The sequence below is a fragment of the Phoxinus phoxinus genome (assembly GCF_949152265.1).
Source record: "Phoxinus phoxinus genome assembly, chromosome: 12".
In the NCBI taxonomy this organism is placed as follows: domain Eukaryota; kingdom Metazoa; phylum Chordata; class Actinopteri; order Cypriniformes; family Leuciscidae; genus Phoxinus; species Phoxinus phoxinus.
This window is the reverse complement of record NC_136887.1, coordinates 23,015,059-23,041,218: the sequence shown is the minus strand read 5'-3', so window position 1 is coordinate 23,041,218 and position 26,160 is coordinate 23,015,059. Positions and strand designations below refer to the sequence as shown.

At 37.0% G+C, this 26,160-nt stretch overlaps 1 long non-coding RNA gene across 1 annotated transcript; it reads right to left on the bottom strand.

The window, feature by feature from the left end:
* LOC307007619 lies at positions 1 to 25,075 on the bottom strand. The gene is made up of 3 exons (XR_013799646.1): positions 24,655 to 25,075; positions 23,842 to 23,957; positions 1 to 368 (listed from the first exon to the last, which is right to left on the bottom strand). It is a non-coding gene; the product is annotated as an uncharacterized lncRNA (long non-coding RNA).
* Between the last annotated feature and the right edge of the window lie 1,085 nt (positions 25,076 to 26,160).

The following is a 26,160-nucleotide window of genomic DNA, read 5'->3' as shown; positions in this document are numbered from 1 at the left end:
GACTCTGTATGATTGTTTTATTAAGAAGATAATTGATAAATGCAACCACAACAACAATTTGTCACAGTTCTGGGTGTCCAGTGGCCTTCCTGTAATTTTTTTGTAAGTCTTGTCTTTCATTTTATGTGTTTCTGGGTTAGTGTTTCCGTAGGAACACTCATTGGGAGCTTCTCAAAACTCAAATGGATGCTTCCTTGTTTCCTCGCTCCTCCGTCCTCCAGCCAGTGACCCGGAAACTGATCGAACTCAGCCATCTTGAAGGACATCTTATTTCTTTAATTGCACCGCGAGGAAGCTTCCTGTGGAGTCCTGAGCGAGGATACACAGGTGGATCCTCCCTCGCATCTTAAGGGGGTGGAGCTAAGACGCTAGGAAAGGAAGAGAGGAAAGGACACTTTATATGCATTTTGGCCGTTCATTTACATGACAACAGCGTTTTGGGAAACTGTTCTGAAAACAGTTTTCAAAGTGCAAGTTTTTTTTAAAACAGTCTCCGTGTAAACAACAAAAACGCGAATCTGTGAAAACTATGACGTCATGAACATGTGCATTCAGTGTTTAATTTATAGTGTTTCTATTGCCATCTGTTGGCCTGGCAGTAGAAGGGTTTTAGTCGTATTCGGGGATCCGTGAGAATGGGGATCGTTTTGACAATGGTGTCGTCTGTACACGGAAAAGTCAAAGGAAAAACTCAGTTTTAAGCATTTCATTGTTGTGTAAAACACAACTCCGACATCTTTCTGCAAAGTCCATCATTTAATTATCCAGCCCAATTAATTTAATTGCTAATACCATGTAGAAACAACAATGTGTTTTGGCTGGCCACTTGACATCAGATCAGCCAAAACACATTGTAATATCAGTCAGAAAAGTACTTGATTCAGAGGGTCTCTCTTGAATATATTGAATATGCACTATTCAACTGGTAAATGTTCATTCGGTTGATTTTAAATATGATTAAAATATTTAAGAATATTTATATATATTTTACAGTCAGACTCAGAGATTTTTTTTAGATCTTAATTAGGCGACGTCAACACCTAAAAAAACTTAAATGACATGCTCAGTTTTGACCAGATTTATTGGTTTTGACCGAATGTTATTCCTAAACATAAGAAAAAACTAAATGTGGTGGATCTTGACTGTCTCTTACAAATGACATTTTGATTTTTTTATTACCAATAAAAGGTATGCTTTGCTTTTGTGTTTTGTGTGAACAAATTTATATTATTTATTGAAGAAATATACTGAAGTGAATGATTTGATCCTAAATGAAAATGAAGGTAAATAAGAGATAAGTCACTAAAAAGGTACTACCTTTTTATGTACTTCACAGGCCAAGTTAGCAACTTACTGTTTTTTTTTTCTTTGAGAATTTAACAAACCTATCACTATAAACCTGTAAATGCAATGTATTAGAAAGGCTGACTACTTTTGATCATTATGCCATGTTATACAGAATCTCGAACTAATTAGCACTACTGCAGTCTTTTTCATTAGATGTAGTAGGGCAAATTTAAAGCCCTTATTAGGAAAATAAATAGTACCTCAGATCTTGGGTGTCACAACCAGAAACTCTAGGGTTGCTTTCTTGGTCTAATGCTCCCAATTAGACCCCCAGGGGGACTAAGGACCGGCCGGTTGAGATAAATTCCATTCATGTTATAAAGGTTGACCTTTCAGCTGCAAACCATTTGACACTCATTAGCTTACCAACTAGCCTTTACTAAAGGCATGCAGCAGTCATTGATTGAGATCCTCTATTATTTTCCTCCATGCCTGATGCTTGTTATCTTTCATACAAATGCTTCAGAGCTCTTCTATTTTTCTTTTCCTTTATCTTTTTTCTTTTGAGTGGGCGGGGGTGAGTGGGTAGTGACATTTAAATGAGACTGAAACATTAATACTGACACTTTTCCGTAAACTCAAACTGTACCATACAAAAAAGGTCTTCAATTATCTGGCATAATAAATATAATACCATTTAATTTAATAAATACATTGATTTATTGATTTAAATTATAGACGACACTTCTAGTTTCCTCCATGAAACTGAAATGTCCCTGCTTATGTTATGCTGCAAAGAAATATTAAAAATATATTTTAAATTAGCAAATGGGGAAGGGGGAGGAGGTAACTCCAAATAAAATATTTTAAAATAAGAAATAATTTTACTCGTGTGGACATATTAAAGGCCGTGTTGCAGGTTAAATTTTTCAACGAATTTGTGCAATTTGCTTGTTGGTAATGAACATTTAAACTGTTATCCATTGTATTTTATGTTGTTGGGTATCACAAAACGGAATATAATACGAAAAAGTAGGTAGGCCTACTATCTTACAGCGCCAACGATTCTCCTTTCCGCCACAATGCATTCCATGACGTTTACCAAAGCCCGCCTGGAGAGCGTTGAGAGTGACTAGAGAGACGAGTAGTAGACGAGAGTATTCAGCTTGCGCAGATTATAGAACATGATCATGGTCTATACAACACATCTATAGTCACCTATAACTGTTTAAGTTGGTTCATAAGACTTCGTGAAAAAAGTAAACAAACAATCGTGCGTGGAAACAAACGGATTCAGGCAGCATGCATTCAGCATTCAGAGCGACCAAAACGCACTCACTGCCCTACAGCACAAGCTTTCCAACGCAGTTTCCACGGGACGGCACCGCCCGCGCGAGCACCTGCCAAACACCGCGACAGACACGCGGCGGCTACGTTTGCAACAACATTTTCACCGGAGGAAGAGAAACGCGATGCCTTCTATTTCTAGATGACAAAGACAAAGTTTACCAGTACTATGACAAAGGTTACCGGTACTTATCTGAACTAACGTCATGATCACCGCCACTATAAAGATAACGTTGATTTTTCACTTGGTGCTATTCAATGACAGTAAAAAAAATATGTGTCGTTATCTCATTGCTGCGTTGCTAAATGATAGCAGCTCACCAGGACACTTCACCAACTCTCCACTCATTCTCCTCGGACTATGCATTTCACTGGCTTTGACGGCCATCAGGCTAGCTTTCCTCCACTTCTCCCCAACGTGACGTCATCGCCGAATTGCGTGAAAAAACCCGTACCAAAAACGTAAAAAAATTTTTGAGACATTTTAAAAATGATATACATATCTTGAGTGATTTATGTACCCATTAATCGACAGTGGTGGTTAACCTGCAACATGGCCTTTAAATGAATTGTTTTATGTTTGCTTGAACAATTAAAGTAATTAAGAGTTATGCAGTGTAATGACGTAATATAATATAATATGTATGAAAGGGGTCAGACAGGTCAATTTAGCTCAAAAGGAATTATTAATTAATTTATTGGGAATCTTTAAATTAATCATTTACGGCCGAGCAAATGACTCCATTAGTGTTCATTTAAACGGGCCGTAACAGTTCTGCAGCGGATATAAATATCCAAACTATAGTGAAAACACTATTTATTAGCAAGGTAACGTATCAGCAGTTTTAGACATTAAATTAGTAAGCACATAACACAAGATTATCAAGACAACACAAGACAATTATCTTTCAAATACAAGCAAGACTTTATTTATTATTCTAACACATAAAACTAATATCTAACACAATCACACGCACACATACATTCATACGAGATGCAGAAAGAAAGAGAGCGAGGAAAGAATTTTAAGAATGAGATAATGAAATCCCAAGTTTCTATATGCACTTATAATGACCTGAACGAACCATCAATCCTTAATTTAACCCTTCTATTGTTTCTTAGGCGGGTTATTACATTTATCAATGCACCAGTTCAATTAAGAGTCTGGAGGCTTTGCTTGTCTTTGCGTTTCTTTGGGGATTCCTTGGTTTCCCGGGTTCGCTGATTGGTTGGCGGTCTACTCATGCCTGGATAGATGTATTGGGTGGCCAATCACATGGTGTGTTGGAGGATGGATAGAAAGTCTTTGAAGTTGGAAGTGGGCTTTGCAGTCGAATCTTTTAAACGAAACTTTGCAGCAAACCTTAACTTAGAATTTATACTTTCAACAGAAAAGAAAAGAAAACTAAGACAAAGAAAGAAAAGCGAGACGAGTAGTTAGATGGCTTGACTAAGGCCCATGTTCTTCTGATCTTGATTTGGGTTCTTTCGTCCACTCGTTTACATGGTTAATGTCTGTCTGGTGTAAATCTACTCTTCTGCTAAAAACGGTCTTCTTCTCCCTCCCATACTGAAAAATGAATATAAAAATAGACTTTGTTCAGGTCCTAAGGTTTTAAACTCAAATGTTTGTCCAGCCTCCTGGATGAGTTCTGACCAATTAGGCACTGTCTTTATTTGAGAGGTGGCATTTTCTTCACCTCATCGTAAATCATGCATTATCTGTGATGTTTTTACTCTCTAGCTCTAGCAGAGTAAAGAGTTTAGACATGATTGCTATTATAAGAGACAAAACATTTTACACAGATTTCAATCAAACCATCTTCTGAATTATGAACATATGATCACACTGATAGGAAACAATAGACTCAGAGGTTGTAAACACAATATATAATTATGTAGTTGGATTATGTTTGATTATAAGTTCATCAAGAATTGTTTTGGGATGATTTTAAGTATTGTTATATGTAAAGTCTTAGTCTCTGTGGTTTTTGAGAGATCTCAACCCTGAGGTCGTTCAAAGGTCCTTACGAAGAAGGAGGTCTGTTTTAAATCCTTTGTCTTGGGATCAAACAACCTCTGCCATCCTGAGCTGTGACATCTCTGAACCAATCAGTCTTTTCCGAACTATCTAATTCGACAACGTTCTTCCTTTAATGGGCTCATCTCTTTGAAGCTTGAATGGCCATAAAGTATTTACTGGGGGTTTTCGTTGGCTAGCGTAGACTGACTGGAGCCTGGGTTTAATGGTTCTGGATTGGTGATTTGAGGTCTGGAGTGTTGAGTTCTGTGTGGAATTATGTTTGAAGAATCACCTGGAAGATTCATTTGTGTTTGGTTCGCCCTCAAATCCTACAGCAGTCGGAATCAATTAGGTTTGCTTCAACATCCAGATTGCATAGGACAAACTAAAAAAACACACTAAAGTATTATTCATTGATCAAATATATTGAGAGAATATTTACATACATATATTATTAAATTAATACTATTTACATGGCTCTGACTTTCAACAACTAGGTGTTGTTGAAACTGGGGTTGTTGAAACTACTAACTGGGGTGCTGTTTTGCAAAAATCTGTGCAAAAGTTGGGTAGTGTATTACAGCCTTAAGTCATGGTAGCAGTGCCTTACAAAACTTAAGTGAATTGCAAAGTGCTTTGATTTACAGTAAAGGACATTTCACAATGTTAAGCATGTGTGTATAAAAAAAGAGATATTGAAGTCAAGAGACATCGATTATTGTATAGAACCACTGGATTGTGACTGTTAGTCATCATAGACCTAATAGTGATTCTACTCTGGAAGAAGAAGCTTTCGTAAGCTGTGGCATTTACAAACTGGTCGCTAAACCTTTCATCATGGACAGAGCTCACAAAAAGCATGATCATTATCAGTTTACTCTACAGATCTGATCTGATTCTTGTACTTTTCTTTCTCTGTTCTCTGTCACAAATTTAACCATCACACATCTTTTGCAGTCTCCAGGAAACAAGTACACTCCACTTAATTGCAAATAGACTGTAATTAAGTGCCACTGTGTCCACTGAGTAAAAGAAAACAACATAACTTGCTTAAAAAACATAAATACAGAAAAGATACAAAAAACTACATTTAGTGAAGAGATTAGGTTCAATAGGTGGAGTCGTCTTCGTTAATTATTGAGTGCTGATCACCAGAATTATTTTTCTCATTTGAAGTGCTAACTGACCATGCTGAGCTACTAGCCTCGTTTGATGTTTGATATCACATCAAACAAAACATTTGTTTGGCCAGTCTCTTTGAAACAAAACATTAAATTGTTCGGTTTCCCCTAAATGGATAGTTTACACCAAAATTAAATGCCTGTCAACATTTAGGCTACATTTATGCCTTTCCAAACCTACAGTACAGTATAAACCTATGTCTTTCTGTTTCTGTAGTAAAAGAAGATATTTTTAAAAATGCCTTTGTGGTTTTTGTACTTACAATGGCGGTTAAAAACCTCATTGACAAAAACAATTGAAACATTCCTGAAACTATTCATAAAATGTAAAATGTTTGTAAAGCAAATGTCATATTTGTGCACCGCAATTTTTCTCCTTAGCTTATAACACATGCAAATAATATGGATATTTCTTTCTTCAACCTCTCATGTATTTGCTTTTTCTTAGTTATTGCCTTAGGTCTTTCAGTTGTATCTGAATAATTCATCTTGCACAAACTTTGGTACCTCTACAGAACATCTATAAAGTGTGTGAATGAGAACTGTAAGATTTCAGTCTTTCATATAATCAACTTTTTGATTACACACACACACACACACACACACACACACACACACACACACACACACACACACACACACACACACACACACACACACACACACACACACACACACACACACACACACACACACACACACACACACAAAGAAAAGAAAGTCATACAGGTTTGTAACATCATGAGAGTGAGTAAATGATGACTGAATTTTCATTTTTGGGTGAACTATCCCTTTAACTAGTCGGAAACCCCGTCCTCGCCATAATCAGTGTGTGTTCTGATATTTGGGTGAACGAGACCTTGTTAAAGAGGCCAGCTGAAAAGCAGAAGCAAAGTGATGTGGCAAGTGTGCCAAGCTCAGGTCTTCTAAAGTCGATCGGGAGAAGTGTCTACATGATTGACTAAGTGAAAACATATGGTGCTGGTACACCCAGGGGACCAAAGGCTCTCTACTGAAGATGCTCTCCCTCCCTTACTTCCTTCTCCTCCTTCTCCGCCTCTCTTTTCCGGCTGGTTGCTTGGTAATTAAGCGGGGTGCGGACCGTGTGGAGAGTAGAGCTGATGAGGTCATAAATAGGGTTCACAGCCAACACGACTGTTATTCTCAGTAACATACGCACGAGCGTCTCAAACCTCTCTTTGTCTGTCAATTAAGGCAATTAAACCCCTGAGAACGAGAGGAGAACCTGGCTGCTCAGGCAATTATGCAAAATAATAATTACACAGTGACAGTCGGGCGACGTGTTCTGACAAAACGGCCATCGGTGATTATGTGTGCTTTTTTAATGTGACGCAAAACTACTGACCACTTTATGTCATGCCACAGGCTCAGATTTCTGTAAGATGATGGCATATCATCCATTCTTCCTGCCCTCTTGTTCATCTTTCATTTTGTAATCAGTGCATGTCCGTTAATCAAATCTTATCAACCCACTGTGGTGAGTACACTGATTAGAACAGCCATCATCTCCTGTAATAGAAGAGATGTCGCCTCTTATGCTGCAATTCTGCCTCGCAAACAAGCAAAATGACTATTTCGATAAATCCCATGATAAGGCACTCTTCCTCTTATGCAAATGATTTCACCCATGCTACTGAAACAGCAATGTGCACATGATTCGTTGTGACACCCACGACTTCAAATGAGTCTTTGTCTTAATGCATTGTATTTCGAAAGTCTCTTTTTCTGTGGTGTACTTCACTATCACACAAGAGGTAGAGCGTGAAAGCATACTCAGTTGAAAAAAATTGTACATAATTTCAGTCATATTACTCTTTGAAAGTGGTATTATGGTCAGGACAGGGAAAATGAAGGAAACAGACGGAAAAACAGCCCCTGGGATGTTAAGACGGTGATTATAGAAAGCGATAGGTATTCTTGGGAGATGTGCAATGTTTTCTTGGCCTGTAGTTGAAAAGCTTATATGAGGACAGAAGCAAATAAGCAGCTGTTGCGGTTGAGGTTTCTGTAAATAAAGGGGCCAGGGTGTGGCGTCCCGTCTCTTCAGACTAAGAAAGAAGGAAAGATAAGAACTCCAACAGATGGCTGCTTGCACGGAAGCTTGAGTAAACTATTTTCCTTGGAGAACATCCTCCAAAAGTGTGAGGCAGCTCCAGTACCCACCTGCCACTCTTGAGTGCCCTGCTCAGAAAAAAACAGGAAGAGATGGCTATGCTTCTTCCATAGATTCAAAGGCGTAGGCTACTAGCATGCTTGTGTGCGAGAACACGCGCTCTTGCTTTGGATGGGATTCCTTTCTTTGCCCCATGTGGCTTGCTGTCATTTGGGAGTTGGTGATACCACTGAGTCTGCAAATAAATAATGTATTAAACACAATCTCCTCTCTGCGGAGACCTTCCCATGTGGAATGTGTTCACTTCCATCTGGTGAGTGCTAATTAACAAAAATGGGCGTCCCAAAAGAACTGGAGTCCATGCTCCTTACCTGGACACCCTCATCTGTCTCTTTTTTCACATCGTCCCTCAACAGCCTAATTGCATTTTTCCCCTTCTCCACTGTTCATGGCAGGTCATGCCCCACATAGCTAAAAAACAATTCACAAAAAAATATATAATTAAAACTAATAATAATAAAAATTTTAATCGACCAAACAGTAAATATATAGTTGTGTTCTTATACACTAGAGCACAACTTATTAGAAATTAATTGAAGGCTTTTAAATTGTAATTTCCGAATTTATATAGAACTAAGGTAGTAAACAGGATTTAGAATGTCATTTTGAATTTCGCAGAATTAAAATGAATTCAGATTCAATGAAATTCATATAACTGTAATTTTGAATATTGGCTTGACAAAGACTTGTTTTAAAAGATCTGAAAAAAAAGTTTGAAGGTTTACCAGGCCTCTATGATAGATAGATTTCTTAAACAAGCAAAAAAAAAAAAAGAAAGAAAAAAAGGTCAGACAATCTGTAGTTTCTAACTTTATTAAAAGGTGTTCCTTCTTCAGGAAACTTATGATCAGCAAACAAAACTTTTGAACAGGCCGTCAAAGCAGATTCACCACAAACAATACATAGAGCCACCATGGCCGCCTCCGGCAGACTAGGTTAAACAAAAAAAAAAAAACTCCAGTCAGTGGCTAGTGCTGCTGAATCAGGGCTAGAATGTGATTTGCGAGATTCATTTACAAATCTCATGAGCTCAGCATTATCATAACCTGATCCATCTGACAAATGAGCAATGGCAGCAACAGAGTCCAAGCTTTGCAGAGGTTATAGGGCTACTGAGAGAAACACTGACTGGTGTAGAAACGTGTGCATACCTAATATTATGTTTCCTTTGAGCAGAAAGTTCATCATCGTAGTGGACCAGTCCCCTATGGGTATATTATCTATTAAATGTTTCTTTACCATCCTAACCATTCATCTGAAAAGCCTCTTTTTGACAACCCAATGATGTGTTTTCAACAAAATGGCTCCCGAAGCTTGACACTGGTACTGCCATGGGTTTGGCTGGTGGAAGATGAGGTCTCAGTTTTCTTTCCAGCACAGCAGGGACACAGGGCACAAATGAGAGAGAAAACTTTCTGGATGCTTTCTCCATACTGCATCTGACACTATCGACCGCTACTCACTCCATCAGCCTGGCCGAGGCTACTAAGCAGCCGTACACTCTCTATTCCAGCCTCATCTCTCTCTGCCTGTGCACTCATCCTGTCCTCCTGCTTATTGTGTGAGTCCATTGCTCATTATCATCACTTGCTTCCTTTCTCTCTTGGTCTCACTTCCTTTCACACACTGCTTGCAACTACACACATATTCACATACAGAGGACAGAGAGGGGAGGGAAGGAGGAGGGGGCATGGGGTGAAAGAGTGAATGAGTGAGAAAGAAGGAAGGAGAGAGTTGCATCAATATGTGTCCTTTCAGTTTTATTCTCCTGAGCCAAGACATGGCTGACATCCTCTCTAACTTGCCAGTGGAAAAGAAAGAACTGCCAGATTGTTTTCCAAGACGTTATGCAGCTAACTGCATTCAGAGCCATGAGAAAGCAGGTTTGACTTCCCATCATTCCCTATGCTTTTGAATTATGTTGTGTTAAGCTGCTCTGTTTTCTCGAATCTAAACACCCTTAGTGATTGTGACAATTGTCTTTTTTTTTTAAACAAAGATTCTGAACAGGTTTGACAGTTCTGTGGAACTCTGCAGACAACAAAAAACTAAGTTCTTAGAGTAAAAAGTGAATATTTTTAATGCTGATCTTTTTCTTGGTAATATATCTGTATTTGATGGGATGCCACAATGACAGCACAAACTCACAAACTTTATTTCAGTTTCAGTTAGAAATTGTTCACGTTTACAAAACCCATAATTTACAAATAATAATAATAAACAAAAAGGTTTCACTTTATTTTGATGGTCCCTTTAACACATTCTGTTGACTAACATTGCATTTACATGCCTGCTAACTCTCATTAGAGTGTTAGTAGAGTATTAGTAGACTGGTAGGGTTAGAATAAGTTGACATGTAGTTGCAAAGTTACTTATAGCCAGTAGAATGTCTGTTGTAACAAAGAGTTAGCAGATATGAAGCAGACAGTCTAATACTCTAATGAGAGTTAGTTGACATAGTTGCAGAATTACTATATTACTATAGTCAACAGAATCTTCAAAAGGGACCATCAAAATAAAGTGTTACCAAAAAGAATAAAGCACCTCAGAAACAGCAAATGCATGACAAACAATGTTTTTTGTGTGTATAAAATTAAGCATAAAAATAAGTCGCTAAAGTTCACTAGAGGAAGATCCAGAGCTGTTTTTCATTTCTTGGGCTGAGCAGAAAAAAATTAGCTTGAATTACTTTGAATTTTGACATTGCATGATTAAAAATAACACCAACCACGTACCAGTCATTAAAACGACCTAATATGATGCTTCTCAGAGGTGATCAGAAAACCTGTAATCAGTCAAGTGTGAATAACATCATCTCGGTAAGTGCGGAGGGGAGAAGTCAGCCTAGAATAATAACAGGATATCTCTGTTCTCAATGACTGGAAGAACTTTGGAGTGGAATGAATCATTTGTTAATTTTCATGAATAAATTATTTCTCCATGCATTAAAAACACTCTTAATGAGGGAATTCATCTTCTTTCGGGTCTTTTTAAAATTGTTCCAGAGTGTGTGCATGGGAGAATGAGAGATAGTGGCTATATTTGTGTATGCGTGCTTGCTTTTGTGTGTGAAAAAGGTAAAAAAAAAAAAAGACTTTACCCTCAATCTTTTTGTGGTTAAAAAAATCTATATTTTCTGAGCATTTTTTTTAAACATATTTAAATGTTTCTTTAATTAACCAAAACATGCGAATACTGTATTTAATAAAATGTATTTAACATACTTTTTAGCATAAAGCATTTTTGAACTGATGTAGTGTTTTGGATGTGGTAGTATTTTTTTTTTTTTTTTGCAAACACATTTTTGTTTATTAATTGTACTCTTGAGTTTTTCATAATGTTCCGATCATTATAAAATATTAATTTCATTCTTTTGATTCAGGTCATCAAGGGAGAGAAACAATTATTAATGCCTTTCAAAACTTAAGCGAGTTACATTTGTAGAAAGAATGCCATTAATTCACGGTCAGTACTTCTGCAATGTTTAATTCCCTTTCCCCCTTCATTCCTTAAATTTTCATTTCATGTGTGATAATTTTAATAGGGCTGAGATAAAGACAGACTACAAAACCCATATGAAAAGTCAATTATACATCCCATTTTGCTCACAGGCTACTAGGAGAGGCCAGGTCTTCAATGTCCACAGCCACTTCTGTGAGACTTTGAGATCCCCTGAGACTTTTGACACTTTACTTGATCTTGACATAGAGCCTGTACTGCACAGATTAGAAAAAAAAAATATCCTGGTGGGGCCTCTTCACCTTTCTATTGTAAGATTACACAAAAAATTTACTATTCGCTAATTTTTATAATGCCATTTAGGGATAATCTACTTCTGTAAGTTTTCAATCAACCTCTTGCTGACATTATACTATACCTTCTATACATATTGCAATTACTTATATACATGCAGACAATTAAGCTTTGCCTTTACAGGAATAAATGATTTTTTTTTTAAATATTATATTATAATAATATTTCATAACATTGCTTTATTTATAATATTTTACATAATTTTTTGAATAAAATAAATGCAGTCTTGGTGAACATAAGAGACTTTAAAAACATAAAAAATTCTTACCAACCACAAAACTTTTGATTCGGTATGATACTTCAAGCAAACCAAGTGTTATGCATATCTTGACACAATTATAATACCCCTCACACTGTAATGTGGATAACAAATAAAAGAAAAAGGAAATTGCAGCCATCAAAAATGCCAGCCACTCAGTCCATCAGCCATTTTCGTGAATGTGAATGCTTTTCAAACCTTCTATCCTCATCTTTGCAGCTGCTGCTTATTGGTAATAATAGAAAGCTACTCTGATTGATGTACAATTGGTTGGTTAGAATAGTCAAGTTAGCCCATGCTGGCAGAAGCTGTAACTACATCATTCTGGGGGCAACAAAACATCTTTCTCAATTGACAGACATTCAAAAGTAGCTGTGTGTTCTTCTAACAAAAAATAAATGTTTTTGGAAGCGACATATGAATATAAAATATTGAATTATAGATGTTATGACAGACCGCAATTGAGATGAAAGTGTATTCTGAAAGATACAGCTTTCTCCAAGTATTATAGACCTCCTTGGAATTCGTTACTCACAGAACACACAAACATGAGCATATGAACCAGCAAAATAATTCAGAACAGAGCCAACACACATAACATCTTCCATCCAGAGCATGTTCATCGGCTCATGTCTGTTAAACTTTCACCGCTACATGTGGTCTCTGGATCACAGCAGTTGATAAGATGTTGTAAGTCTATACCAGTTAACTCACCTTAGATGAAATTCTAACACTGTGGTCATACATAACAAAAATAAAGTAAAAGATGATGCCCAGCAGATATTCCCTGTGCCTGTACTCATTGACACAAACATCTTCATATCTTAATATCCATGCAGGAGGAGAGAGCACTCTTATAAAGTTGAGTGAGATTATTCCTGGTCCCTCCTGCATACTGAGTGATGTTATCTGCAGTGAAGTGACACTGTTGCTTTGCTTTATTTACCAGAAGGTTGCCATGGTCAAAATATGAAGCGCACAAGGCAAGGCTTTTTACTCATATTAAACTAATGATAGTCTCTGAATGTCTTTGTCATAAATCACTGTGGCAGAGTAAACATTAGCACAGACTCCCTCATTTGCAATGTGAATGTATTCACGTATTTATCCTGACATGTTTTATGATCGCACCGAAGCTCCCCCCAACAGACACCCACCCACCTATCTCCCTGAATAGCAATAAATAATGAAACACGAGTGAGGAATCCATAGAAGCAGAAGAATGAAGTGGAAAATCAAAGTGTGAGTGCCTGCGAAAGCATAAAAGAAGCAAAGAGGACATTATATGAAGAGGCTTTTATTCGTTATTTATGTTTATCACATTTGCATCAATTCAAATAGAGTGTGTATCCGCCCATTATGCCAATCGCAACTAGTAGAGTGTGTTGTATCCATCCCATATTCAGTTAATAAATACTTTCTTCATACAAAGATTTGGAATATATAACACGTTATATCAACTGCTTCTATGGTGTCATGCGGTGTACCTTCACTTTATTAACTGAATATGGGATGGATACAACACACGTTATATTAACTGCTTCTATGGTGTCATGCGGTGTACCTTCACTTTATTAACTGAATATGGGATGGATACAACACACGTTATATCAACTGCTTCTATGGTGTCATGCAGTATACCTTCACTTTACTAACTGAATATGGGATGGATACAACACACGTTATATCAACTGCTTCTATGGTGTCTTGCATTGTACCTTCACTTTACTAACTGAATATGGGATGTCATGCGGTGTACCTTCACTTTATTAACTGAATATGGGATGGATACAACACACGTTATATTAACTGCTTCTATGGTGTCATGCAGTGTCCCTTCACTTTACTAACTGAATATGGGATGGATACAACACACGTTATATCAACTGCTTCTATGGTGTCATGCGGTGTACCTTCACTTTATTAACTGAATATGGGATGGATACAACACACGTTATATCAACTGCTTCTATGGTGTCATGCAGTGTCCCTTCACTTTACTAACTGAATATGGGATGGATACAACACACGTTATATCAACTGCTTCTATGGTGTCATGCAGTGTACCTTCACTTTACTAACTGAATATGGGATGTCATGCGGTGTACCTTCACTTTATTAACTGAATATGGGATGGATACAACACTGGATGGAATATCAGTGTTGGGTGGAATATTCCATCACTTATGGAATATGGGATGGATACAACACACAAAGATATGGAATAACACACGTTATATCAACTTTATTAACTATGCAAAAATACAGCAAGGTTTTGTTTACGTTTACTTCTAAAAAAAATGAAGAACAATAGAAGTGCATCAGGTGTGTTTTGTTTTTTGTGATTTATGAAAAAGTTCTGTCAGTTAGATAGAGGCATAGCATCCATCGATTCCACCATGCTACTTCTCACTGACAAACCCTGTCGGAAACTCTGAGCTCAAAGAAAATCCCAAGTTTCTCACTTGTAAACACGAATTTGTGTAGTTTTTTAGTAACTTTTGTGTTCATGTGCATTCAACTCATAAATACAGTCTTTCTGACATAACTTGAATGATGAAATGATACAAACTTTGCTTTCAAAAGATGATTTACAATTTTCAATCTCTAATGTAGACATCAGTGTTTAGATCTGAATAATGTACTTTCATCATTGTTCTTCTGCGATTATTTTAATATTTTTAATACACAAAAATAAAAACAATGTGACGCATAAAAGACTATATAGGCTTATAGATGACAACTGCTTTTTCTGGGTCAGCGGCACCGCAAACTGAACGCTTGTTTGTTTATGTTAAAGGATTCATTGAAAGCTGAATTGTAGAAATTTGGAATAATATTACGTGCGTTTTCGCGATTTTTTTAACGATTTAATGTGACTATATACCAAAATGCTAAACACAGAACAGCCAATGTCAAGACATTCCTCCCATCATGACATATATTGTAAAGTTCCCTGCGTGTGTAGGTTTGCAGATGAATGGATTGCTTGCATCTCCCAAACGATGCCTGGATCTTGTGTCCAATCAGAAAACTAGCTTTGTTTTCTAACATATAAATGGTTGAATAGATCAATCCACTGCTTGGACAAGACTGAAACTACCCAGAGCAGCCTTTTTATACTTCATTCTTTTGATAATGCCTGCACCATAACTATATGTTTCTTAGAAAATATATCTTGTTTGGTTCGAAGCACATCTTTTACTTTATATTCTACACTTTTTGTGTAACAAAAGAAGTTTCTTTCTGTAGAAGGTCGTTTATACGATTATGTAATTTTCCACACAAAGCATTGAGTTTTCATGTAGAGAAAGCATATAATGACCTGTGATGCAAAAAAAAAAAAAAAAAAAAACCTTTTCCTTGTGATTTTCCCAGCAATGTTGTCAATAATTGCATTGTTTCAGCCATTCATTGTTTCACTAGCCATTTTATTCAGAGAAGCCTTCGAAGTGAGACAACAATTGTATTGTTTTTGTTGCTATTCTTCATATTCTTTCATTTCAGTCTTTGCAAAACCATTTTTCTGCCGTGCCCAAAAGAAAACTACATTTTTCTGTGGATCATTTGTCCAGACTGTAAATAGCTCCTGGGTTTCTGATGTGTGCATTCTATGCTACATGCCCTTCATCAAGAGAGTAAAAAACAATATCTCAAGCCATCATGGTTTGCTAAATTTATGGAATCCATTTTAAATAGGGAGTTTATGTGAATTATTACTCGGATACATTGTCTTTTCAATAGAGGGTTATTGAGCTGATTGAAATTTTACAGATTTAATTATTTTTTAGACTGGTGTTCACATTAGGTAAAGTTTAAGGGTGGGTTAAAGTGTAAGGGAAGGGTTAATTACAGAATAATACTAATTACTGATGATACATTTGTGGAAAATATCATTTGAAAGTAACTTCCAAACTAACACATTACATATTCTATACTGCATCACTTTGGACTGTCGGCATGCTGCATGCAGTCTCACTCCTTTGTCGTTTTTTCTTTCTTTCTTTTTTTTTTTCTTTCAATTTACCATGCCATACAATCCATTATGCACATTTAGCACAAATTCAAGTTAATATGTAAGATTGTAGACTCAGGGCATATTTATCAGTAGCTTGAATATGACAAGACGTGTAATTATGACTAGTAATGCGTAAACATATTTTCACTATTTCATAATCTTATTAAGAGATTAGAGCTGGAAAATGGCTTAACCACAGCTGTCTGTTTAGGGCCGATGGGCTAGGGCCTAAGCGGACGACAGATTTTCTTATATTTTTGCCCTTGTTGCTATTTAGCCCGTCTTTAGCACTGAAAGAAAAGTGCTGTCTTGCTTGCCCCTTTGACAGTAATCTGTCATGACATGCTGAAGTTTTCTGTCTAATGGGTTAAGGTTAGATCCAATACCTTTCCTCCAGAGCGCTTCAATATGTGGGCATATGCATCAGCGATGTATGCAAAAATAAATGCACATACATTTCAAACCAATCATGGTAGAAAGCATGCCTGCATACCAAGCATGATGGTACTGAAAAAGATTTACAATGGTGACATGAACGTTTTTGGATGGAGCCAACTGACAAAAAAAAAAAGATTACATGGGAAAGTTCCATAACAAATGTAATAATTTAATTTATTAATAATAATTGGATTTTAAAAATGAATAATTAAATGTCGTTATAATAAATAAGCATTATTTGTTATTCATTTTGTCTACTGTATTCTACACCCAAATTCAAATCCAATAAAAGCTGAACATATGTTGTAATGTTTCAGAAATTATTCCATTAAAAGGGCATTTTGTTCTGCTTCCAACACCATTTTATTGCAGCAGTGGTAATATGGGTATATAGTGAGCCTCTTCAGAAGCAAAAAAAGGAATAGGCATATTAAACCACCAAAACATGCACAAACAGACTCAAACAGACACAAGCACATAAAAGTCTCATCATCTTATTTCACTCTTAGAATTAGCCTGCAAACAGAGGGAGTGATGAGAACGATCACATTTGAGACATGAGCCTCAGGGGGAAAGGAGAAAAGAGAAAGGGAAGCGGGAGGAGGGAGCGAGAGAATCAGCAGCCCGCTAAGACATATGGAGTTAATACGCGAGCGCCGGGTAGCTAGAATTATCACCGTCACATAATCCACGTCTGTTTTATTGTGTTCTATAAAGTCGGCATGCACTTATTAAAAAGCAAGCAAACAGCAGTGCATTATTGCTGTTTTCTTAAGTCTGTCGAACAGTATGTCAAAGCACACTGCGCCACTGTAGCAAGCTAATACACAATCAGTTTAATACACCGGACGAGCTAATGGTACTATTTTTCTTTTAACTCTGCTCGCTATTGAGCTATTAAGACCCCTGGAAGAAAAAGACTTTTGCAAATTGTGCACTATTTTAAGGGGAAATTCACAGGCTAGAATATCTAATGCATCTCCTTTTGAACACATAAGCGCACCCATTTGTTTTGGCCAAGGAAAGAGGCAATTTAACCAGTGAGCAAGCTATCTGCAGGACTTGGGTCGCTGGCTCGAAATGGATTATTTCCTACTGCTTTTCAACCTGATTAATGTTAGTTTGTTTAGGAGGAGAAGGCAATGGTAGGCTGGGTGGGACCATCAGCGATGATGAAGACTTTAGGCTTGTTCAACTTGAACCGGCGCTGCACGATACGATACCGCGACGGCTCTTGTGCTTTTCAATCGTTCTCGCGGTACTTTGATGTCATAAACCGATCGGTCTGTGCAGCGCCGGTTCAAGTCGAACAAGCCTTAAAGGGGGGGTACAATGGTGTTTCATATATTCAGAGTTGTTTACAGTGTTAAAGAGATGGATTCTCATGCTAATAATGGCCAAAGTTTGAAAAGTTATTTTGAACGAATAACAGAGAATTTCTGTGCTGAAAATCATACTTCCGGGTTGCAACACGTTTCGGCTGGTTTTTTTCTATCGTAGATCTAATGACGTAGACCAGAGTGGAACTCCTTATATGAGCATTGCTCTCGGAAAAGCGCGTTCACGCACACGTCGACCAGAGGAGAGAAAGACCACGCTCATCGACGCGTTACTACCGGAAATCATCATCTGCAGCGCTAAATAGGAATGGTTGATGTCAAGAATGTCTCCAAAAAAGTGTGTTTTGGGATGTGAGGGAAAGTTTACCTTGTTCAGCTTCCCAAAGAACCCAGTGTTACTGCTGGCTCAAGCTGCTCCCGCTTGACTCTATAGCTCCGCCCACGCCCAGAATCAAGGACCTCGGCTTTTTCCGGATAGAATCGGAAAGCTGTATTTTTATTTTATAAATATGATGAAACTAAAGACTTTTTGGAGATATGAAGGACGCACTATTACTCTATAGGTACTCAAGATTAACATGAGATTGACTGAAACTAAGTATTTTACCCCCCCTTTAAGAGTTGGGCAGGACCAGTGGTGACAAAGAAGACATTGAGCTGGGCAGGACTAGTGGCGACAAAGAAGAAGATTGAAGAAGATTGGGCTGGACCACCAGAAGAGGAAAAGGTTTGTGGGTGGGGACAAGGGTGGGAAGTGGCTCTGCCGAATCCCAGTCTATCAGCGACTCTTCATCATCCAGCGCCACTAAAACTCTCACAGGCACAGATGTAAAAACTGGCTCACACACCTGGTCAGACTGGCTCAGGCTTTGTTTCTGGGACGAATGAGGCTGCAGGCTCTGGCTCAGATATAGGGTCTGTGGCGGGTATTTGCTGGGACTTACGGTCTGCGGTGGGCTCTGGCTCTTTATCCGTGGTGGGTGTGGTAACTGGATCCGTGGTGGCCGTAATGGACACAATCAACAAGGGATTCGTACATTCCAGACACCGCAGAATGGCTTCTCTACCATTCGTTTACTCATGTCTCAACCGGAAGGTTGTGTCCTAGTATGGCTGCATACTTCGACTGCTACATCATCAAGTGCAGTTAAAGGTTGTCTCAATTTGAAGGGTCCTTAGAAGACAGCCTTCGTTTTGTGTCCTTCACTCTGCATAGTTTGAAGAATGCATCAAGTGTATCCTTGGCATCCTCCAATCACCCACAATCCTTTGCAAGCATTCCAATTCACAAACAAAGATTTGGCATAAAATGAGTCGGCACTGAACTCATTAAGTATTCATTATGTACAAAGGGTATAACAATATATCGTGTCACAATATATTGCAATACAAAAATGCAACATTATCGTGGATAGTGACAATATTTATTGTGTATAGTTCACCCAAAATAAAATGTTTTAGTTTTAGTGTCAGTACTACACTACTATATATAATGTTGAATATAATGTATAATAATGCAATGGGGGAATATTTGTGGGTCCTGGTAATACCAAATGTCTTATGTTACTAGTAAAAGGTGGCCTACATTATTTTAAATATATAGTCAGTAACAGATTGCAAGGCATATTCATCTAAAATAATTCAGCATTTTAATCAACAGTGCATTTTTTGTTGACCTTTTATCATATGTCTTGGAGTATCGCAATAATATCATATCGTGAGAATGGTGAAAAAAGTAGTTTAAGTTTACTAAAATTATTAAGACAGAAGTAAATGAAAGTTCAAACGAAATATAAAAAAAAACTGATGATAAAAGCACATTACTAAAGCTAAAATTTAAATCCAAATTGAAAATACAAGAATGAATACTAATTCAAAATATGACTAAATACTATTGTGTAAATAACCTAAACCGGTCTGTTATGCACTAACCAACATGTAATTATTAGACATCTGTGAACATATTCTTTCTGTATTTCAATGTTGAAAAGGCTTGCAGTGGTTCATATCAGCTAGAGTGCTGATAACTTCGAACAAAATCACATTTTGAGCCCAAGAGAGTCCTTGTTTGTTCAAAAGAGTGAAAGAATTGGGATTTAGTGGGAGAATAGTAGAACATTTGTGGAGAAATGAAGACAGATGGAGATGGTGGAAAAAAGGTCAGCCACCTGCAGTTTCCCCCTCGCTGATTCCTCATCACGCTGCGCCTCACGCTCAGCTCTAATCAGCCGTGAGCATGACTCATACAGGTGACAATCACTACATATCTCCCTAGCATGCTGCCCACCAACACACACAGTTCGCACTCCACTGTGACATGCTCTTTCCAGATTAATGGACTGGAGATTCATTACACCAATATTTGCGGGGTGTCACACCTTCGCTAACTTTGATAGATGGATACTAAACCACAATCGGCTGTAACTGGTATTTGTGTGACGGGATTGTCAAGGAAAATTACTTTAGTCTATTTAAGAAGATCTGTGCCTCTCACTCCCTTTAATAGTAACATTTTTTTTACTCTTAATGTAGGTCTATAGCACATGCACCTCAACAAAAGTGACTGTGAGAGCTGAGTGCTGTGGGGTAGAGACCTTGCAGATCAGTGAATTAAGTGTTTTAATTAAAACATAGCACATCTGTCACAACCACTGGACCAATTAGCATAATGCCTTACAGACTAAAAAAAGAAGGAGGGGAGGTTGTTGAATTATAATTTAGCCTGCGCTTGCAGATCGGAAAAGAGTCTTTTAACCCCTTAAGCGGCACCCCCTTTTTTAATAGACATGAAAATGCACATTCCGAACTTAAATGGTTGTAATTCAAGAATGCTTTGGAATATAGATGTAAGATTGGTCCCGTTTTTAGACATTTGGCAGATTTATTGAGAAGTGAAATAAATTAAGAATGTTAAACAGAAAAAAAGGTATAGAAGTTTGAGTTTATGAAAATGTACAATGTTAACAGTTTAATTATTCATATTTTATATAAAATATATATTTTCAAAACCTGGTGGACTCTAAAAATGCAAAAAAATGAAAGCCAAACAATCTGAACAAGTTGTGTTTCAAATTTTAGGTTGACTTCTCAAAAAAAAAAAAGCTTTCAGTGAGATTTTGTTTGGGCGCAGTACCAAACTTTTTCACTAGTTGACATTACTGCCCATATAAGGGCACCTCCATTTCCATATGTTGTTTAAGTGATCTGAACCATTATTTTTTTAATTTTTATACAATTTATGAAGTAGACATCCTATTGAGAAGTAGTATTGGAAGTTTGGCAGATTTTGAAATGAATTCAACTTCTAAGAAACACAAAAAGAACACGTATGTGCATTATAGCTCGCTGCCAAATCACAAATGGTGAATCCGTATCTTTTCTTTCTTTATATTTAAAACATTTTCAGACCCTTTTTTCTAAAATAATTGAATGTACATATTCTTGTTGCAAATTGATAAATTACGGCTCTGTAATTTATTTTGAAAATCAGTCACTAAATATGTAAACTAGAGATTGTAAGCTTTCAAATGATATATAGTTTGTCAAGATTAGTTTAGGTTTAGTATAGGATATTACTGTTTTAAATATGGAATGGCTGTGGATGGCAATATAAGGGGTTTAAGGTCTGCAGCCAAAAAGGCAGTACATCAAATTATATTCATGTAGTATTAGACACATTAGCCTGCCACTGAAAGAAAGAAAAAAGGGATTGTATATACATTAAAAATAAATAAATAAATAAATAAATACTTCTACTATGCATCATGTGAGCCAATTCTATTATGGAAACATTGAGACATGATATACAAAATAGCTAGAGGTTTCTATGGGTCAATATATCACAGGAAATGTAACACTGCATTTTATGAGTGGTTGACATCTAAATGAGACCTTTGCATGATAAATATTCACACCTTTGTGTGATGTCAGAGTGTATTTTATCTTTCAGCCAATCGATATGATTATTCATACATCTTATTGTTTCCAATATTATGGCAGTGATTTCACAGGGAGGTCAACGTAACGTCTTCACCTGATTTGGCTGCTTATTAAACAGCTAGACATCTTTTACTGTCCCCAAGTGGTCCATCCATCATGTGTGACTACATCACTGTCCCCTCATATACAAAATAATGAGACTGAGCTCATGTTTCTATGCTGATGACATGCTATTAAATAACCACGTTTAGGACATAAGCTGTCATATCAATCAAGTCTTGTGGATGCATGGGGAAAAGTTATAAGGAAAAGTTGACTTATTCATGATGACAAATTTATGAAAAAGTTACACAGCTTAATGTTCTATTCATATTGTATATTTCAGGGGTCAAGACAGTCCTTCATTAAAGAAATATCCCATAAAATAAAGCTTTTGCAGAGGAGTCATATCTAAGCCATTTTAGTGATATATAGGCCAATTAAATCACACAGAATTGCACACAAAGTGACCTTTCACCCTAATAAATGCCAAACCCTCCCTCAATATCAAAAACATGTTCTTTTTTGGTTTTGGTCAATTCACTTTAAGCTTTCTAATGGGAATTTAGTGTCATCTATAAGATTATAGTGAGGTTAGTGGAAAGGGGGAACTTTAATTTGATTATCATGTCTCAAGGGTTCTCACTGCTAATCATTTTTTTTGCGAGATTATTTCAATTTATTTTACCCTCAAGGAAAAGGAAGGCATTAAACTGAATAAAATTCGATTATGAATTTCCCCCCTTTACATAACCAAAGGGTGTATATGTATTGTTAACCTGCCTTGGGCTCAGACAAGATATTAAATCTGCTCTAACACATCTGTTAAATGTCTTCTTTAATAAGCAACAAAGTCTCAGTTTTCAGTTTGAGCTAATAAAGAGAGCTTCTGAGTCCAGCAAACAATGTGCAGCACAAGCTGTCCTTCTATTGCTAAGTACTGCTATCATATGAAACATTTCGGCAAGGATTGTAGCATGTAATCTGTATGCTGCCTTCTCATCCACCCAGAAAAATCAATATCAGAAAATCACCCCGTTATTATACAGATCATTAAGGGAATTTGTGGAACTGGAAATTTAAATTCTCTCTGTACCATGTATGTTCACATGCAGACATGTGTTGCCTAATAAGTATTTTCTTGACTATAACATTGCTCCAGGGTATTTTTCTGCTATTGGTCAGAGAGAGGGGTCAAAACAGAGTGAAGGACCCTTAAGGTTTGTGAGAGAAGCTGTGACTCCTTGAATCCTGATTGTTATTTCAGAAGTGGACAGTTAAAAGGGGAGTACAGAGATCACTAGAGACACACCACCTTTGCTGTTTTTTTGCAGTGTGCAGCCATAATTTATTTGGAAGTATTGGAAATATCACCTTGAATTGAATGCTACAATGTATGTAAGAGGTTCTAATTTGTTTTTTAATTTTTCCTATGACGGTAATTAGTCTATTTTTGCATTTCTGTTTTGTGCCACTAGTGGTGTGAATATTACAGCTGCAGCTTTAGCTCAATTATATATATTTTTTTGCATCTAGTTATATCTGGTTTACATTTAGTTGGATAAGAAAACATTTTATTTTTATCTGAACTTTTGCAGAGAGAGCGAGAGAAAAAAAAAACGTTTTATTGCACAAAAACTTGGAGCTAGAATACTAAGCTCTGTGACCAGACAAACAAGCCCTTAATAAATGAAAAACTTTTTCATGCATTAAAAACAAGCCTTTGACTCGATGGATATTTGAAGCGTTTTACATGTTTAGACTTGTACCCAAATAGGGATTACATTTTCATTCTATATTTGCATGCTTGCATATTTACATAATCTAAAATCTCTATTTGCATATTTCTAGTGCCAGAGCTCCATAGCCGGCACTGAAAGCATGTGCAGCCCTCTGCTTTTTCATGGTATTTGCCAATGGAGAAACTGAGCTGGAAAGCTAAGCAAATGAGATTAGATCAAACCTTATTCTTTCCAATCAGCCCAACTGCACCCATGAATCAGATCATTGAACTAAAGCTGTTGTCCCTGACTCCGAGCCAAACACCAGACCCTCTGCTTCCATTTGACCAGTAGGACACTGAAACATAAAAGTAAACACATGCAAATGCTTACAAACACATGAATGCACACGAATAAAGAGCCGTCTGTGAAGAATAATAATAAAAAAAACATAATTCTAGCCTCAAAACAGCAAAAGCAGACATTATTGTTTCTGTATGTCAAGTATAATTTTGAAAATCATGTCCGCGTGGCATTAAAGGTCCCTCAGGAGCTCCTGAAGAGCGAATCAGTTCATGCTTATGTAACCCATTAGGTAGTAGGATTTAACACCGGAAAAAGAAAAAGGAGGAAAAATATCTACTTGGGTCTGAGCTCACTACATATAATCACAACTTATAAGTATCTGGAGTCCCGGGTTCGGGGTGTCAAACCTTGCATTAATTAAAAGAAAATTATTAATAATTTTAAATGCGTGTCTGCACTTGTTTAAACGGTTGTCTAGGCCTACAGTACTAACTAGACAAATAAAATAAAATAACTAAACCAATGAATAAAATAAAATTTGAAATAAAATGAATTAATGAATGAAACAATCAGTTCACTGAACAGTATAACTGTATTCACTGAAATTTCTCTTTCACTTCAATTCAACATGCACATATCATTTTGCACACATCACATGAGACTATCTTTGGCCTTTACAAACCACCACTTGAAAACAAAATATCATTCATCAATGACAATCAAAGGGAACAAATAAATAAAGAATCAACCTGTAGCTATGTGTACACTGAAGTCCGAGTGCAATGCAATTGAGGTCAGTTCGTGTGATTATGACTCAGTTCAATTTGTGTGAAAGTGACTCAGTTCAGTTCGTTTGAATGTGAATGCCTACTACAGTCTTTGCAGGAATGAACGATACGAATCTTTTTTTTCCCGCGTGAAGGCAGAGTCCCCAGGGAATTTCTCAATCTCCACAGTGGAATCCAGCGCGGTTGGTTCTCCCTCACTGCGCGATTTCCAACACGATCATAGAACGTGGAAACAATTCAAACTAATGCAATAAAACAGTTCAAACATCCATTTAGAAAAATATTGACGACGCTTAGATTAACGATAGCCACTGTATAATAGCTCACATCTCTCTCTCTTCAATGAGCTGGCGCGCATGTGACGTCAGCACCCCTCCTCAGCGAAAACAAAATACAAAATAAAATAATAATTAAAGCTGCAAGCAGCATTTGTCGGTGTTCAAGCTTTTAAGGCCTTTAAGCACATTAGCATCAAAATACATTAAGATTTATTTAGCAAGCATTTAACCACTGACATCATAGATGGAAAAACACCATTTACAGCCAATACAGGCAATTTACCATAGGAAATATAGGGTTTAAAAGCTTTTTAACAGTTATAGCGCCACCTATGGTCCGATCTCCATAAAATTTTGCATGCTTGTTAATGATGATATTGCACATATGCTCACCAATTTTTGTGCACTTCTGAGTTTTTATTTAGGATTTATAGGCTTTTGAGTGTATTTTGACACGCCCCTTTTCTAAATTAGCCTATTTTACCATGCGAAAAATGCAAAAGTTCAACTTTTTTTAATAATTATTGATCTAGAGAGTCCAGAGAATTGTCCTAGACTGGTTTGGTTCCGATCGGACAAAAAACCAGGGACTAGTTCGCAAAAGTAGGTTTTTAACGTAATTGCGAATATTTAATGAACGATTCGATTGACAGCATTGGTTCTTGAGGCAAATATGTTCACCATGAGGAGATCTATCAAATGATATGCATATTGTGACGATATTTGTAACACCACGTGATTGCAGAGCCGTAAAACTCGTTAGCGCCAACTAGTGGCCGATTTCTTTCAAAACTCTTACAGACCTTTAGGGCCATGAGTTGAACATGGCCATCGAGTTTCATTCCGATCGGCCTCTGTTAACCTTGTCTAATAGGTGCTTACACTTCATTGGCCAATGGCGGCCATGTTTTTTGAGATACACCAATATCCTTTTACACATACATGGGGCCTTGGGCCAAGACACTGCATACCAAATTTCAAGTCAATCGGACTAACGGTCAGGTGTCCACACCCCTTTTTATGTTTTTATCGTGTTATAGCGCCACCTAGTGCTCAATCGTCGCCATTTTTTTACTGCGACCACAAATTGAACTCATACATATGTGCACCAAGTTTGGTAAAGTTATCTAATTTACTTCTCGAGTTATAGCCTTTTTAGTAAAATAGGCTCCTCCCACAACGTTAATTT